This window comes from Lepisosteus platostomus, chromosome 14 (genome assembly GCF_059453375.1).
Source record: "Lepisosteus platostomus isolate fLepPlt1 chromosome 14, fLepPlt1.hap1, whole genome shotgun sequence".
NCBI classification, from domain to species: domain Eukaryota; kingdom Metazoa; phylum Chordata; class Actinopteri; order Semionotiformes; family Lepisosteidae; genus Lepisosteus; species Lepisosteus platostomus.
Genome location: NC_142624.1, coordinates 16,124,238 through 16,140,853, shown reverse-complemented (window position 1 = coordinate 16,140,853; position 16,616 = coordinate 16,124,238). Strand labels below are relative to the sequence as shown.

The 16,616-nt window shown below is 41.9% G+C and overlaps 1 pseudogene; it reads right to left on the bottom strand.

Moving 5' to 3' along the window:
* Positions 1 to 14,329: 14,329 nt before the first annotated feature.
* Positions 14,330 to 15,355, bottom strand: LOC148648888 (uncharacterized; annotated as a pseudogene).
* Between the last annotated feature and the right edge of the window lie 1,261 nt (positions 15,356 to 16,616).

Here is a 16,616-nt window from a genome sequence, read left to right as displayed (position 1 = left end):
AGGTAGGTGCTGGAGCTGGTGCTGGTGCTGTGCTTAGACATCCTGGAGCATTGACAGTCTAAAATTGCCTGACACAAAGCTCCAGCAGCCATATCACCCTGCAACTCACAACTGGCAACCCACTGAAGGTGTGAGCCTGGTCAGTACCTAGATGGGAGACCTCCTGGGAAAAACTAAGGTTGATGCTGGAAGAAGTGTTGTGGGGCCAGAAGGGGGCACTCTATGTGGGTCCTAATGCCCCAGTATAGTGACAGGAACAAAGTACTGTAAAAAGGTGCCATCCGTCAGATGAGATGTAATACCAAGGACCTGACTTTCCCTGTTCATTTAAAATCCCAGGGTGTTTCTCGAAAAGAACAACTGAATGTAAGCCAAAACTGTACTAGTACTACTAAATAATCGCTGTATAATTTTTGCATTGTTTCGCCTTATTACGTTTGCACAGTTTTTGTCCTGTTTGTATACTTTTCTCTGTTTGTGTATTTGCACAGTTTTTGACAATTTTGCACTGGCACCATACTGTTGTTTACACTGTAATTGTTATTGTATTTCTGTCTATTGTCTTGTCTGCTCTTCTATTTTTATACTGCACCTGAAAGACTAATGAGAAACACTTTTCACTATACCATGCAGCCGTGTAAGTATAATGACTGTGTTGTGGGAAATTCTTCATCAGAGGCTATATTCATGTTAGCTAAATCACTCATGTTCAAGTTTATTGTCATTATACTCATACACAGGTATATGTATAATGAAATGCTATTTAGCTAGCTCTCAGACGGCAAGTAGTACAACAATACAACAATACAATTGTATAAGAAAAGAAAGAGACAATAGGCAATGTGCAAAACAACAACAGGTAACAGGTAATGTGCAAAACAAAAACAGTTGTGCAAAATCATATGTCAACAGAATGAAATAAAGGATACAAAATTATGGGGAGTGAATGTATTGATGTGAGGTAGAGGTAGAGATAGATTTCAATGTGTGTTTGAGTTTTGATGAAGAGAGAAGGCACCTTAAGGGTTCAGATCGTAGGTGAGAGAGGCTGGGAGTTTGATAGTGCGGGGGTAAAAACTGTCTCTGAGTCTGGTAGTCTGGGCCCAAATGCTCTGGTACCATTTTCCAGATGGTAGAGGGTCAAACAGTCTGTCGCTGGGGTGTGTGGGGTCTTTGATGATGCTTAGAGCTTTCCTCAAGCACTGTCTGTCATAAATGTCCTGGATGGATGAGAGAGCATCCCCAGTGATGGACTGGGCACTTGATTGATCACTTTATTAGCCCTATACAATTTCTTGCATTAGGAATTTGTCTATTCACTCCATGAGACACACAGACACACAAATAGGGAGAGAGAAGCCTGGGGTCAGCCATTGTACAGCACCCCCGGAGCAGTCCAGGTTAAGGGCCTTGCTCAGGGGCCCCACGGAGTAGGATTTCTCTGCCTCTTTAAACACATCCCAGTCAGTGCATTCAAAACAGTCCTGCAGGACTGATTAAGCTCCTTCAGGCCACACTTTCACCGTTCTGACCACTGGTTTCACTCGCCTGTCCAGCTGTCCAGCTGTCTCTATGCCGGGAGGTGAAACAGAGTGATGTGGTTTGAGTTTTGTGGTTTCTAAAGTGGGGTAGGGGTACACCCTTGTAACCATTCTGAATCTTAGTGTAAACGTGGTCTAGAGTTTTTTCTCCTCTTGTTTGAGACATGCCGATGGTATTTCAGGAGAATGGAGCTGAGATTTGTATGATTAAAGTCACCCGCGAGGATAAAGGTTGTGTCGGGATGTGCAGATTCCTGTTTGTTTATTGCAACATACAGTACCTCTAGTGCACCTGTGGGCAAACTATGGTCTGCCCGCCTGTCAGTTTTAGCCAGCCCTTGAGGTAAAAAATTAATTAGTCAATATTCGCCATATTCCACATTGTTTGGTGGTGTTTTTTCTTATATTTCATTATTCGTGCCATTAGATGGCACAACACATTTTTACCACAGTGGTTCCAAACTGTGCATTGCACCACCTAGGGGAGGCATCATTGTCGGTCAGGGGAGTCTCAGGTATCTCCAGTCAAACTTTTTATTACGCACAAAACCCGCTGTTTGGACACACAGAATGTACGAGTCACACGCTACCTGGCTAGATTGTGTCACATGACACTGGCCACAAGAGTCGGCAGTCTGTAAGCAGCGTACCAGTTGACTGCGGCTTCGGTGTTTCATGTTTCTATGAGTGGTCATTGTGTGAGTTTTTTGTTACACGATTGAAATTGAGAGATTTTCAAATATGAATAAAAAACATAAAGGACATGGAGCCTAGTTCTAAAGAGAAATGAAAACGCAAATACAGAAAGTATGACGACAGTTTCTTGAATTTTGGTTTCATATGCACGATTGTGGACACTGAAGAATGTCCCCAGTGAGTTGTCTGCCTTAAAGTGTTGGCTGCTGAGAGCATGGTCCCCAATAAATTGGAACGTCATTTGGAAACTGTTCACAGTAGTTTGATTTCAATAAAATGTTGTCAAGTATTTTTACTATTTTGATCAAGCCTATTGGTTTTGAAAATGATTACAAATAATAAAAATTGGATAAACCTTGTTTTTATTTTGACCCATCATTTTCTTTTCAAATTTTTAATCTTTTGTAAAATATCGTACTGCCATATAAATTATTTTTGACACAGGGGAGGCATGTGGAAGATTTGACAGGTCAAGGGAAGCACGGACCCAAAAGGTTTGGGAACCCCTGCTTTACCAATTTGATTCACCAGTTAGAGTGGGTCCATCGTACTGTGGGGGAACCTGTGCCAAAATGAGTGGATTGAAGAAGCAGAAAGTTGACAGTGAATGCGTAGTTTTCAACAAAGAATGGACTGCAAAATACTTTTTTCACAGAGGTTGGAACAAAGGCTATAATTTAATTTGTAAGGAAAGTGTCACAGTGTTCAAAGAATACAATCTCAGTTGGCATTTTTCTACCAAACATGCTAACTATGCTAGCAATCTGTCACGCGAAGAGTGGGCTAATAGAGCTTCCAAACTAGTCGCTAGTTTACAGGCTCAGCAAAATGTATTTTTCCGCCCTTCTACCATCCAAGAGGCCAGCACAAAGGCAAGCTACCTGCCTGCATATAAAATTGCTAAACAAAGCAAGCCACTCTCTGAAGGGGAGCTTTTGAAGGAGTGTATGATAGAAACCGTAGATATTCTTTGTCCAGAGAGCAAGAACAAATTTGATAAAATAAGTTTATCATGCAGAACAGTTACCCGTCGAGGTAATAGGTAATAAGACTTGGCTTGTGAGTTGAATGTCAAGTTTTATTCAATTTTTATTTTTTTATATTTAAAATATTGTTTTCTCTCAGGTTTTCGTTAACCTTGAACTATTAAGCCTATGTTGGATTCTAAACTTATATAGGTCAAAGGCTATCTGTAACAGCAGCCTGAAGTGGCCCGCTATACAGTTTCAAAATTTTATGTGGCCCTTGGGACAAAAAAGTTTGCCCACCCTTGCTCTAGCGCTTCTTTGCCATTAGCATCAGGGAGGATGTAGATGACAGTGATAACAGTTGTAAATTCCCTCGGCATATAGAAGGGACAGCATTTGATAATTAGAAATTCCAGAGCATGTGAGCAGTGTTTCATGGTGGTAGATACATTGTTGCACCACGCGTTGTTAGTAAAAATGCATGCTCCCCCACTCTATTTGTGAAGAACTTTGTTTACGGTTGGCAAAAGAGCTGACACTTATTATGTGTGGAGAAAAAGCTGCTAAACAGTCACTTTGAAAGACACAGTCACTCATTGAATTATTGATATGGCAGATGATTTCAAAAGTACACTGATAAAGCGCGTTTAGATGAGCAAATGCTTTTCAGTGCAAATTAGATGAGTCTGTAGATGCCTTTGATTTGAAAAATTTGCTCGTTTATGTTAGGTACGAGTTTGAGGGCACATCCCATGAGGACTTTCTATTCTGTAATCCGCTACCAACAAGAACTACAGGAGAGCACATATTTCAGCTTCTGAATGAATTTATTGAAGAGAATGGAATGGAATGAGTTAAATGCATAGGAGTTTGTACAGACGGTGCTAAAAAGATGACACGCCGTCACAGCGGTGTAGTTGCACGAATTAGAGCTTGCTCCAAATATGAAGTGGACACACTGCAGCATCCACCGCGGGGCCTTGGCCGTCAAGAAAATGCCTGAGGATTTAAAATCTGTTAGACTCTGTTGTGAATTGTATCAAGGCTCAACCAATGAATTCACATCTGCTTTGCTCGACTAAACAGGCTCACCCCCCTCACTGAAATGGTGCACTTTTATTGTTTATTTTTAATTGTTGTTGTTACTGTTGTCATTCTGTAAAGCATTTTGAGAAACCACCTTTAAAGGCGCTATAATCAAATAAAGTTTATTATTATTATAATATTTATTATATGTGTGTGTGCGCGCATGCTCATGTTGGTTATTGAGATTTTCTGTGGTTCCTATGATGAGATGACTTGTAAGTGGTACTTGGATGCTCTGGTTTGATCCGGGGTGGTACTCGGTCCAAAATGTTTGAGAGCCACTGGTCACGTTTCCGTTTTCGTTCATATCACTTGCGACATTTCCTGGCTTGGTTACCTTGTTCAGGTGATACTGTGTTCTCTTGCACTTTGTTTTCTGGCACCAGCAAGATGGCGACGGTTTACAGAAATCTCTCTCGTTGTGTGCCTATTTTAATGTTTATTTATACGTTAATGTTCATGTTTAGTGTTGGACGTTTAATGGGTGTCATTACTAATAACAGACTCCTTAGGGTCACCAAACAACTTTTTTCACTTTTTTCTGCCGGACCATACAGAGACACAGCCAACAACAACAGAAAGGAAGACGCCGGGGAAGATGACCATGTCTATGGAGGCATCCGCACAGACCTCCGCTGCTGTCTATCTTATTAGCTAATGTTCAGTCACTGGACAATAAGTTAGAGGAGCTTCACTGTGGGAACAACGTGGAAAGGGACCTGAGGAAATGCTATGTGTATGCCTTCACTGAAACCTGGCTGAATGCATGCACCGCCATCCAGCCAAAGGGCTTCACCATTTACTGCATGGACAGAAACCACCAAGCAACCAAGCAAGCACAAAGGAGGAGGCATATGCTTCCTGCTCAACAACAAATGGTGCAACAATGTGGAGGTAATCTCTAGATCCTGCTCAACTAATGTAGAACACATGAGATTAAAATGTCTACCCTATTTGCCGAGGGAATTTTCCGTCACCATTAATATGTCTGTTTACATTCAACCTCAAGCCTACATGGAAGCAGCACACAGTGAACTCCACTACATTATCAGCAAGACTTCAAACACTGTAATCTGAAGAAAGAACTGCAGAAATACATTCAGCACATCACTGTACCAACAAGAGGAAGCAATATTTTGGACGACTGCTACACAACAAAAGGAGCATACAATGCGCTTCCCAAACTGAGTTTCAACAAGTCAGACCACACCGCTCTCCTGTTGCTTCCAGACTACAAACAGGCTGAAGACCTCCCTTATTGCAAACAGGTCAGTGCTCCGTTGGCCTGAGGAGGTGAAAAATAGGTTTGATTGCACAGACTGGGATGCATTCAGAGCTCCTGACAGAGATTTGAATGAGTATAATAATAATAATAATAATTGCTTACACTTATATAGCGCTTTTCTGGACACTCCACTCAAAGCACTTTACAGGTAATGGGGACTCCCCTCCACCACCACCAATGTGCAGCATCCACCTGGATGTATGTACCTGGAGTATACAGACATGGTCACCAGCTATGTTAAATATTGCACTGACAACTGTGTACCAGAAAAGAAAATCAGAAACCATGGTTCAACAACGACATCCCCAATAAAATAAAAGTTCTGCTGCAGTCAAATCGGGTGATAAAGAACTGTACAGGAAATCAAGGTATGCACTGGAGAAAGCCATAAAACATGCTAAATGGAGGTACAGAGTGCGGCTTGAAACGCAATGCGCTCGCCGACACCTGGAGGGCTGCAGCCATGAGATCGACACAAACAACACATCCCTGCCTGATGAGCTGAGTTGTTTCTATGCCGTTTCTACGCAAAAAGTGACGTGCCTGAATGACTACCACCAAGTAGCATTAACATCTGTGGTAATGAAGTTCCTGGAGAAGCTGGTGTTGTCACACATCAACTCCTCCATCACAGAGTCCCTGGACCCCTTACAGTTTGCCTACCAGAACAACAGATCAGTGAATGATGCTGTCTCTCTAGCTCTACATACAGCCTTGGAACATCTGGACACTAAGAACTCATATGTGCGAATGTTGTTTGTGGACTTAAGTTCAGCATTCAATTCCATCATACCCAGCCAACTGGTGACAAAGCTCAGGGGAGTAGGACTGTGCAACTCTGTCTGCAACTGGCTGCTGGACTTCCTAATCAAGAGATCACAGGTGGCGTGGATAGGTAATAAAACATCAACAATGCTCAACCTGAGCACTGGCACAAGGGTGCTGTCTGAGTCCAAGGGTGTACTTCCTATTCACTTATGCAACAACTTTTTGTGGATCATTAAATTTGCGGATGACACCACTAAAATAGGCCTGATCAGCGATGATGACGAGTCCACTTACATGGATGAAGTTGCACAGCTGCTGAGGTTGTGTCACAGTAATAACCTGGACTTGAACGTGAGTAAAACAAAAGAGCTAATGGTGGACTCCCGGAGACTGCACACTCACAGTTCACTCAACATTGACAGGACCGAAATGGAAACATTTACCAGCTTTAGGTTTTTGGGAATTTACATTTCTAACGAACTAACCTGGACTGTGAACACGGACTCTATCTTGAAGAAGGCTCAGCAGCACTTCTATTTCCTGAGGTGCCTCAAGCGATGGAGGAGGCCAGTACCTGTGCTGATGAACTTCTACTGCTGCACCATTGAGAGCATCCTCGCCAATAGGATCACCGCGTGGTTTGGCAACACCTCTTTTTGAGAGAGAAGGGCACTGCAGAGAACGGCGAACCTGGCCCAGAAGATCATCAGCTGTGGTCTCACAGAGATTAATCAGCTCTACGAGGACCACTGCTATGGTGGAATTCTGGTCATCACAGAGGACAGTCACCACCCCGGGCATGAGCTCTTCACTCCACTGCCCTCAGGCAAGAGATACAAGAGCATATGGACACTTACCACCAGATTCCTCAATAGCTACTACCCATAACCGGTGCGATTGACGAACACACTTGGCCATGCACCTCAGACCACACCTACATTATCTACCTCATTGTAATCTGCTGTCATGGCTTACATGTCTGCATTGTTCACATTTGAACTGTTTACTCCCAGAGTAAATCCCAGAGTGTTACTAAGCATTAATTTAAACTCTTAATGACTACAGAGACCACATAAGAGATGAGCTGCCTTCTAATTAAATACAACGCAACCTGCAGTTAAATCTCTCTCTCTGCACCCCAGATGCCACAAAATAAATGGGAGCCCTATTTCTCAATCCATAAAAATGCTGAGGTAATTCTTTTACCCAAGAAACACAAGTTCCCTAAAAACACAGAATAGCACACTGTCTCTAGCAAGGTTCAAATACTTAGCTATAGTCAGGTTTAGATAAGATAAGAACATTTTATTGGCCATAAACAATTCCTTGTATTAGGAATTTGTCTTTTCACATACCCTAGTTTGCTCTCCATAAGACACACAGACAGGGAGAGAGAAGCTTGGGGTCAGAGCACAGGGTCAGCCATTTATACAACACCCCTGTAGCAGTTGGGGTTAAGGACCTTGCTCAGGGGCCCAACGGAGTAGAATTCCTCTGCCTGTTGCAGGATTTGAACTGGCATTCTTCCAGCCACAGGCACAGATCCTTAGCCACAGTGCTACCGCTCTGTCCGTGTTTGGTTTGGTTTGGATGATCATGAAGCAGGGGCTCTCACCTGGTGCAAGCTTTAAGTTCCAACTCATCTGGACTCCTGTCTCTCCTCTCCTTCTTCCCTGCTTCTTGTTTCTTCCTCTCTTTCCTCTGTGCTTTTAATGTGATCTTATATTATGTGTTTCTGTACTGCTCCTTGACAATCATTGACCCACAACTTACCTAGGTATACTAAGATAAACTTTGCAATTGTTTCTGCTTGAGGGTCCCCCCAGATCTCCGTAAACATCCTCTCGTTTTGAGGTTAGAAGTGTTTACTCTTGTAAGTGTCACAAACTTATATCCAAAATAGTAGAGACACTTCTTAGTCACCTAAAGCTGTAACAATACTGTATACTGTATATGGTATTCTACCTCCCTATTACAACACATTTTATCTCCTCATAGTTTTCTTTAAGGAGCCATAATTCAAGTCACTGGATTAAGACGTACTGTACTGTAGGTTATTCCACTGTGACTTTGTTGGTGAGATGAAGGATTCAATGTTCCACCCTTCTATCTTCTGAAGTGTGATAGAATTTGCTGTTAATCTGATTGTTTAAGCCCGATGTCCTTTAACCGGACAAGTGGAACCAGAGTTTGTTGTTATGAAACTGGAGCAAGCCTGAAGTCAATTAGGCTTTTTGTTGTTTTGCACATTGCCTGTTGTTTTGCACACTGCCTGTTGTCTCTGTCTTTCTTTTATGATACAATTGTATTGTTGTTGTTTTTTTGTACTACGTATCGTCTGAGAGCTAGCTAAATAGCATTTCGTTATACCATATACCTGTACAGTATATGAGTATAATGACAATAAACTTGAACTTGAACTTGAATTATCAGGTTAATTCAATCCAGTTAATTTGAGAAAACATTTAACTAGTTATGACAACTTCATGAAACAGAAGTGACAAATTTCTTTGTCTCTTATACAAAATTATTCCCTCACCCAGTAACCTTTATACAGGATAGAGAGCTAAACAAGTTTAGGTTACAATTGGGCTGCATTCTACGACAACATATTTACTAGAAATACTTCTAATAAATTTAAACACACCAGCTAATCCTTTTTAAAAATGCACACAGAATTTATGCAACACCATATCAACTGTCATGCGGTTCCCATGCAATTCTGTCATCTTTACTTTCTTGTCACTAGCATGACAAGGAAAAAATAAGAGATCAAACAAATCTATAGTAGTCTCTATATGGTGCTCAGACTACATTTCTAAAATTCCTATGTTAAAAAATTGAAAATCCTTACTGAAGGAAAAGATTGAAACTTTTGTTGTTACCTTGGTTACCTTTATGGAAAGGTAATTTCTGCTACCAATATGTAAGTTCCAGTTATTAGCATAAGGATCTAACTATATGCAAATTGCACAGTGGCTCATACAACAATTATTGTATGCTAATTGGCAAATGTCTTCCACTCTGCAATATGCATTCCTTGGGCCTTTGATTTTATTTTTGATACTTTTGACTAATGTTAATCTCTTACCCTGAAATGTATGTGGCCTTACTTTCTCTAAAAGGCAGAATGATATTTCTAGACATGCTAATAAGTATTACTATGTGACAGCTTCTTAAAAAAATGCTTAAAAAACAAGAGGATTGCTGATTGCTGAACAGTAAATTTGCAATTTACTGTTATTGAAGGAGAGGCTAGAGCTGCTTCTTTGAAGATGAGAATCTCTTGCAGAAATGCTTTTGTCTCAAAGCCAAATTCTGTACATTTCTCACAAAAATATAATCAGACCTGTCCAATGACAATTTAATAGTAGGTGCTGATACGAATATTGTAACAAACCTGGTTTTAGACAAATCATCTGGATTATAGGGAAGTTCATGAGAAGAGTCTTAAATTGGAGAGTCACATCTAATTTAGTTCTGCATGGCAGCGGGCAAATAAATAATCACTCTTTAAGAGGTTTTAATTGTTTTCCTCCAGATACAAATCTTTTTCTACAACTTATTTTTTTGTTTCAAAATCAGTTTTTTCCTTTTATCCGGGAAGTTAAGCCTTTAAAACTGTTCGAGAATGCCTTTTTATGGTCTAATTTCTTATTTACTGACATCCTGAACAAAGTTCCAAGCTCTTCAATACCACATTACTTGCAAAATGAAGGGTTTTGCCTTTCATTTCAATGTCATCTTGATTAATATCTCTCTATTCATCTTGGATTTTATTTGAAATACTACTACTCTGTGAGCAAAATTAAGGAATGGGAATCTAAGTTAGCTCGTCTTAAAATCTGAAAAGCGACTTCTCTAAGATGGTTTGCAAACTAGAAATTACTAGAAAAAAATCTCATCTCCCTTCTCAAGTGGCTTGCCAAATTCATTATTACTGGAGCTAGGCAGAAGTACTATTTTTCATGGCAGTAGACCCAGTTATGTTCTTCCAAGTGTAAAAAGAGGCGATACTCAACGTGTCTCCTTCATACATTTTCAGTTTACAGACCATACAAGATCATTTTTTACAAATAATGTCTTCCGTATCGCATTAAAATTGGAACGCATTTCACGGGTGTAAATCCACCTATTTTCTAACCGCTTTATCCAGGACAGGTAACAGTTTCACAACTCACCCTTCCCCCTGCCTGTCTGACTTTCTTTTTAACCCTTCTGTGCCAGAATTGCAGTGAGTGAGAAAGAAACAAAGTGAAAATTAGAGCGTACACATATGAAAATTCATATTCTTTACTCAACAGCTTTTTAAACACAGCACCCAATGATGTTCAAATCATGATGTCTGTGATTTATTTACACAGAAGACTGACACAGCTACTGTATATTCGGCTAGTGTGTATTGTCTGTTTAGGGTTCTGTAGCACTCCAGTTAATGTTGTGTTTGTACTTGCAAGAATAGCGATTACAAACATTAAAAAAACATACGTGCTTAATACTGTCCAACTGAGCAATCTTGCTTTTATAAAATATACCAACTTTTTCATGTTTGATGTGTAAGATGCTGTAATACAGTTTAAAATGATTAAATGTCTAAACAGTATCAACTTGAATTCTTACCTCTATTAATATAACTATCAAGAGATATTAAATAAATACAGCTTTTTAGTATAGATTATACTTTTCTAAAAATCTATTTAAAAAATAAAAATGACTACAATCTGATCTTTCCACGTTTAATCCCATGAGGAATCACAATACACTCCTGCTTTGTTAAGCGATGGAATGAAAAATAAATCTAAATGGAGAGAAAGCTATGCTGAAAGTTGAGATACTTAGAAGACAAAGATAATGATTTACGTTGCATTGTCAGATTGTGAATCAATAAAGGCATTTAATTAGACATGCATACATTTTAATTTAAATGGGGCTAATGGGGACTCTCTTATTATTTCTCTCTTCTCTCTTTTATCAAACTTATAAAACTCTTTCAGTTGTGGTTCTTTTGATTTCATTGAGGGCTTCTCAGATAGTTGGGCATTCAGGTAGATTGCCAGGTGAAAAGATTAGTTAATATATTTTGTTAAAGCAAGTCAGTTTTTTGCGAGACATAAAATACAATTTTCCAAGAAAGATCTGATGACGAGGAAGAAAAATCACCCATTTTTCGTGCACAAAAAGTGGTTATTAACTATCGAAACATTTTTTTATCGCTTTTAAAGTCATGCAATTTTTAAAGTTAAGCAGGAACACAAACTAAAAGAAACTTTATTTTATTTCTTTTAAATTAAAAAAAAATTGATTTGCCAGCCGAAGAGCATTTCTAATATTGTGGCATTATTATATAGGATGTACACAGTGACTCAGGCACTCATTGAATGAAAAACGGCACTTTATTTTTCAGTACAGCTGGCACATCACCTCCCCGTGCCCACGCGGAAACAGAGAGAGACACACTTTTTCACTGACAAAAAGTAACGCCACACTCTCGTTTAACGCATACAGGCAGCTGAAGCACCATGTCTCTTCCCATAAAAAGTCTTTGTCTTTATACTATGGTCGCTGATGTTTTTGTAATGTGAACTCAGCCCAATCCCTTGGTGTATTTATATTATATTCTCATGTATGAGTAGAATATGTTCATTGTCTTCCAATGAAAGACAGATTCCTTTCACCCAAGACAGTCAAGAGACAGTAGAACTCACCAAACCCAGACTGTTACAGTAACTCAATCAACCTTAATAGCCTTGCAAATGAGCTCACACTGTTGGATATATACTCGACGCTCCAGAGATGTCACTGGAGGTTTTAAAAAAGAATTAGCTCACTTATAGCTTTATGGGGAGGGTGTGAAAATTTTCACAAGTCGTGTACTTTAAAATGCATTTGGTTTGAAGGCTTTCTGTGTTTCCCTTCCAAAGATATGGACAGAAGAATATTCGAGCGTGGTAAAAAAGTGCCTTAAAAACGACATCGTGAAGGCTTTGAAAACAGTCACAATGTACTTTGTACACATAGCAAGTGTTTTCGTAACATAAGAGGTTTCGTGAAAAAGCTACAGGCGTGCCAGTTGTAATAGTTTTTTATTTTTAAATACATTTTAGAAAAGTGTCATCTATACAAATAAGTTGCATTTAATACCACTCAATAGTTATATTAATAGAGATAAGCTCTCTATTAAAGCTCAGATCAAAGATCAAGCACAGATCAAACAGCAAGAACTCACACACTGGGACTTATCTGTGATCTGTGATGTGGTTGAGTGTGAATTGTGGTGCTCTAGCAATTTTATTCAATGTTATTTAGAAAAATAAATAAAAAAACGGTTTAACAACTGCGCTGGCAAGCATGCTCTTTAGATAACACGATTCCGTATTATATTCTCTATTCATCAAATTCTAAAAGTATGCTTTTGTTTACTCAGATAGCGAGCGTATTCACAGAAAAGGTTAAAACATCACCTTTCTCACAAAGTATATAAACAATATGGTCAGAAGGAGCACGTTAAAACATTTTCAAAATAATAATTACATTCTGAAAAGTATGAGTTTCTTTTACTGTGATAATGAGCGCAAGTTTTCATGGAAAATGATAATCACTTAACTTTGAATGTTTTGTGATATTTAGAAAGACCAACAAATTCAATATAGTGTTGATAATATTTATTGTCATTTCACGAGGAATGACAGCAGCCGAAAGCTTCGGAGAAATTAGAATAGTTTATTGGGATGTGGAGATTTGGCGTAACCCGCTTGGCTGAGGGCCAACCTCCCGGCTGTTGGACGGGGAGGATAGGACCCCCAAAAGAACCAAGTGGGACCCCCAGTCACCAGTGCAGAAAAACAAAAACAAAAGATTATTGGACCAATTCAGCCGTGGAGAGAAAGTGCCTGCTTGAGGATACCAGGGTTAGTTTTAATGTATGCATGGAAAGCCTCGGAGGATCAATGGCCGAGTTGCTTGATGAGGTACTCGGGTATGCCTTGGCGAGCGGCAGAGGACGCGGCCCCGATCTAAAGGAGTGCCTGGAGAATTGTTCAGGAGGGTATCATGATACAGCCCTTCACGTTTACGAACAGAGGGACAGTAGGCAAAGCTCCGGCAGAGGTGCGAAGATGTGCGTAATTGGATAGAGGCTCATAAGGGCTTATGTAGGAACAGAGTTTGAAATAATAGATGAGAGTGGTGGATCTGAGTTGGTCGGTTTTGCTTTTCTTGAGATAGAAGGTCAGTGTCTTGGAAGATAAGATGGAGATGTCAGATAAGCAGGGTTGAGAAGAAGGATCGAAGGATGTGGAAGCAGCGGTAATTTCGGAGCACCTTAGGAAGATGAAGAAGGCTAACAAGAATAAAGATTCAAGAGTGCAGTCGACCCAGGGTGAGTGGAAACCCGACCTGAGAACGTAGATGCAGGATTCAAGGATGTCTGAGGTAAGTGGTGCGCGTAGATTCGGAAGTGGTTTTTCAAGCCGCTGAAAGCCTTTAAGAAGGAGAGTAATTTGAGGGTGCATAAGGGATGGACAGATCGTGCTAAAAAGGAGTTTATGGAAGAAGTGGATGCCGCACAGGTATACTTTGGTGGTGGATGCTCGTACCTTGAGTGAGTTTCTACAATAGCAAACAAAGATGATACGGTGAGAATGTCGAAAGAAGGGAATTTTATGTTCGCGGAGAGGTGGAAGGATTGGAAGTCCTTCCAGGCAGTGCAGTAAGAATTGAGTGACTTCGAGGGGCAATACCTAAGAGGATAGTTTGCTGGGCCAGCTGGAGATAGTGATGGAAAGGATGATTCAGAGGAACGCGAGTTCCGAATAGGGAGGTACTGTGCACGGGTTCAGTCTTGCATCTGGTGCCAAGTTCCTGAATTTCTGACATTGAAAGCGAGAGAGAGTGAGTCAGCTATCTCGTTAAGGAATCTGGAATGTGAGCAGCTACGAGGATGAAGTGATGTGTGAGACAAATCCATTTAAGGTGGCAGAGGAATTTCATGATAGATTGGGATGAAGACCTTCCTTGTTGATTATATGAACTACTGCATAGATGGCCAAATGGATGAGGACGGATTTTTGTTTCCAGTTGTGGCCCCAAAGAGAAGCAACAATGACAATTGCAAATATTTCTAACAAGGCCGATGACTGGTTGGCGAGAGAGATTGGAGAGAATTCAGGAGGCCAAGGGGCCGCAAACCATTGGCCTTTGTAATAGCTTCCGAAACCGACTGTGGGGGCTGCGTCTGTGAAAAGCTGGATATCCGCGGGGTCAGAGAGGAGGTCATCGTAGAAGAGAGATATGCCATTCCAGTTGGCCAAGAGAAGCTGCCAAAGCCTGAGCTTGGATTTGCAGTCGGCTGAAAGGCTTACATGGAGGTAAAGAGAGGGCACAGAACAGGCGAGGTCGAGAAGGTAGACCGTCCTTGAGGAATGATACGCATGGCGTAATTGAGGTGGCCGAGCGGAGAGAGAAGTTCCCCGTTTGTGCAAAATTTGGTGGAAGAATAGATAGAGATGTACGTCTGGATCCTGTTGATTTTGTCAGGAGGCAGGGAGGCGAAGAAATTGATGGAATTGAGGGTGATCCCAAGGAATTGGATTATATGAGAGGGGCCAGTTGTTTTGTCCGTGGCAAGAGGTACCCCTAGTTTCCTAAAAACGGAAATAAGTGTGGAGGAGGTTCTTGCAGGTGGGGTGTGAGGAAAGTCTATGGTAAGGAAATCGTCGAGAAGGTGGATGAGAAAAGGAAGCTTATAGTTATTCAGGAGGATCCAGCAGAGAGCTTCAGCTAAGGTACCAAAAATTATTTGGGCTACTCCTACGTCCGAAGGTAAGGCGGACTGCGAAGAACTTGTTCTGCCAATGAACTCCAAAGAGGTGCCAGAAGTCTGGGTCAGGAGGTATAACTTTAACGGTACTGGAGATGTCGGCCTTAGCGAGCCAGGCACACGGACACACCGCTATACCAATGGGATTGATGTGGTATGCAGGGAATGGGGGAGAGTCAAGTGGTCCGATCATGAAACCATTCTCGACTTCGGATGCTAGCAAGGAATCAACGGACTGGGGATCGGCGGTGGCAGATTGCAAATTTTTGCAAAAGACAGAGGAAGAAGGAAGTGTGCATGGGCCTGGTGGAATCCGAAGGAAAGGCCGTCGAGTAAGATGTGGGTGGAAGAGGGGTTGGGGTGACGGAGCAGGTCGAAAGCAAGAGCGGGGATGTCGATTGGGGTAGCCAGAAAGACCAGTAGTCTTTTGGGAACGCTGAAGGTGGAACGAGCATGGAAGGGCCGGCGGGGGCGGGCTCAGTGAGCATGAGCTTCACCGCAGAAGCTGCAAATATGAAGGAAGTGACGAAGGGGAGAGGTACGTGTCGAGGAATTGAAGATGTTGGAAATTTGTTGGTCTCTGATCATCACGATGGGGCGACTGCAAATGTCTTTGGACCAGGAAGGTTTGAAGAAGACCTGGCGGGAGAATAGATGCTGTGGGGGAGAAGGAGCGGAGTCAGGGTTGAGCTTGCGGACAGTATCTGGGCAAAGGCGGAGAAATCAGAAGATTTGAGAGTAATGGAAATCGAGCCGCAGTCGACTGTTCTAGAATCGGAGTTGTAAGGGAGGAAGAGAGAAGGTGAGCTAGATTGACGCCCGCACCTCATAGAATTTGCTGCCGGAGTGAGAAGGGAATGGGAGGAGGACTAAACTTTAGTGTGTTAGGAGGAGCTGGGAGAGGAACGGCTGTTCGTAGAGGAAAGTCCTTAGTAAAGGGGGGATTGGAGTCCAGGGCCGAAGGCATGGGATGACAGCTGCCGTGTTGGACACCGGGGAAGGGAGAAGATGAGAAGGGAAGAAGACCGGAAAGCAGATTGTCGTAGGAGGGGTTAGATGGATCTGGGGCCTGAAGCTCGGTGGCTTGGGATATGGAAGCCAAAGACTGTTGAGGAGGAATTGAAGCAGGGGCAAGGGCTGCGCGAAGGACTGAGGAGGCTGCCGAGTCGTCTTGGACGCCAGGGGGTGGGGGAGGGTAAGGGCCACCTGCTGGCTGAGCTGGGGGTCGTTTACTAGCTGGTCTTTGGGCCGTGGAGACAGCAGCCGGGGAAAAGAAACCGGGGCCGAAGGCACCAAGCTGGCGGAGCTTGAGCCGTGTTGGACGCCAGAGGTAGAGACAGAAGAGAGTGCAGAAATTAGATTAAGCAGAGAAGGGGGTGGGGGAGGGGCATGAGCCTGGGACCTTAGACTCGACAGCAGGAGTTTAGGGGAGGAGGCTGGGTGGAAGAGGCTAG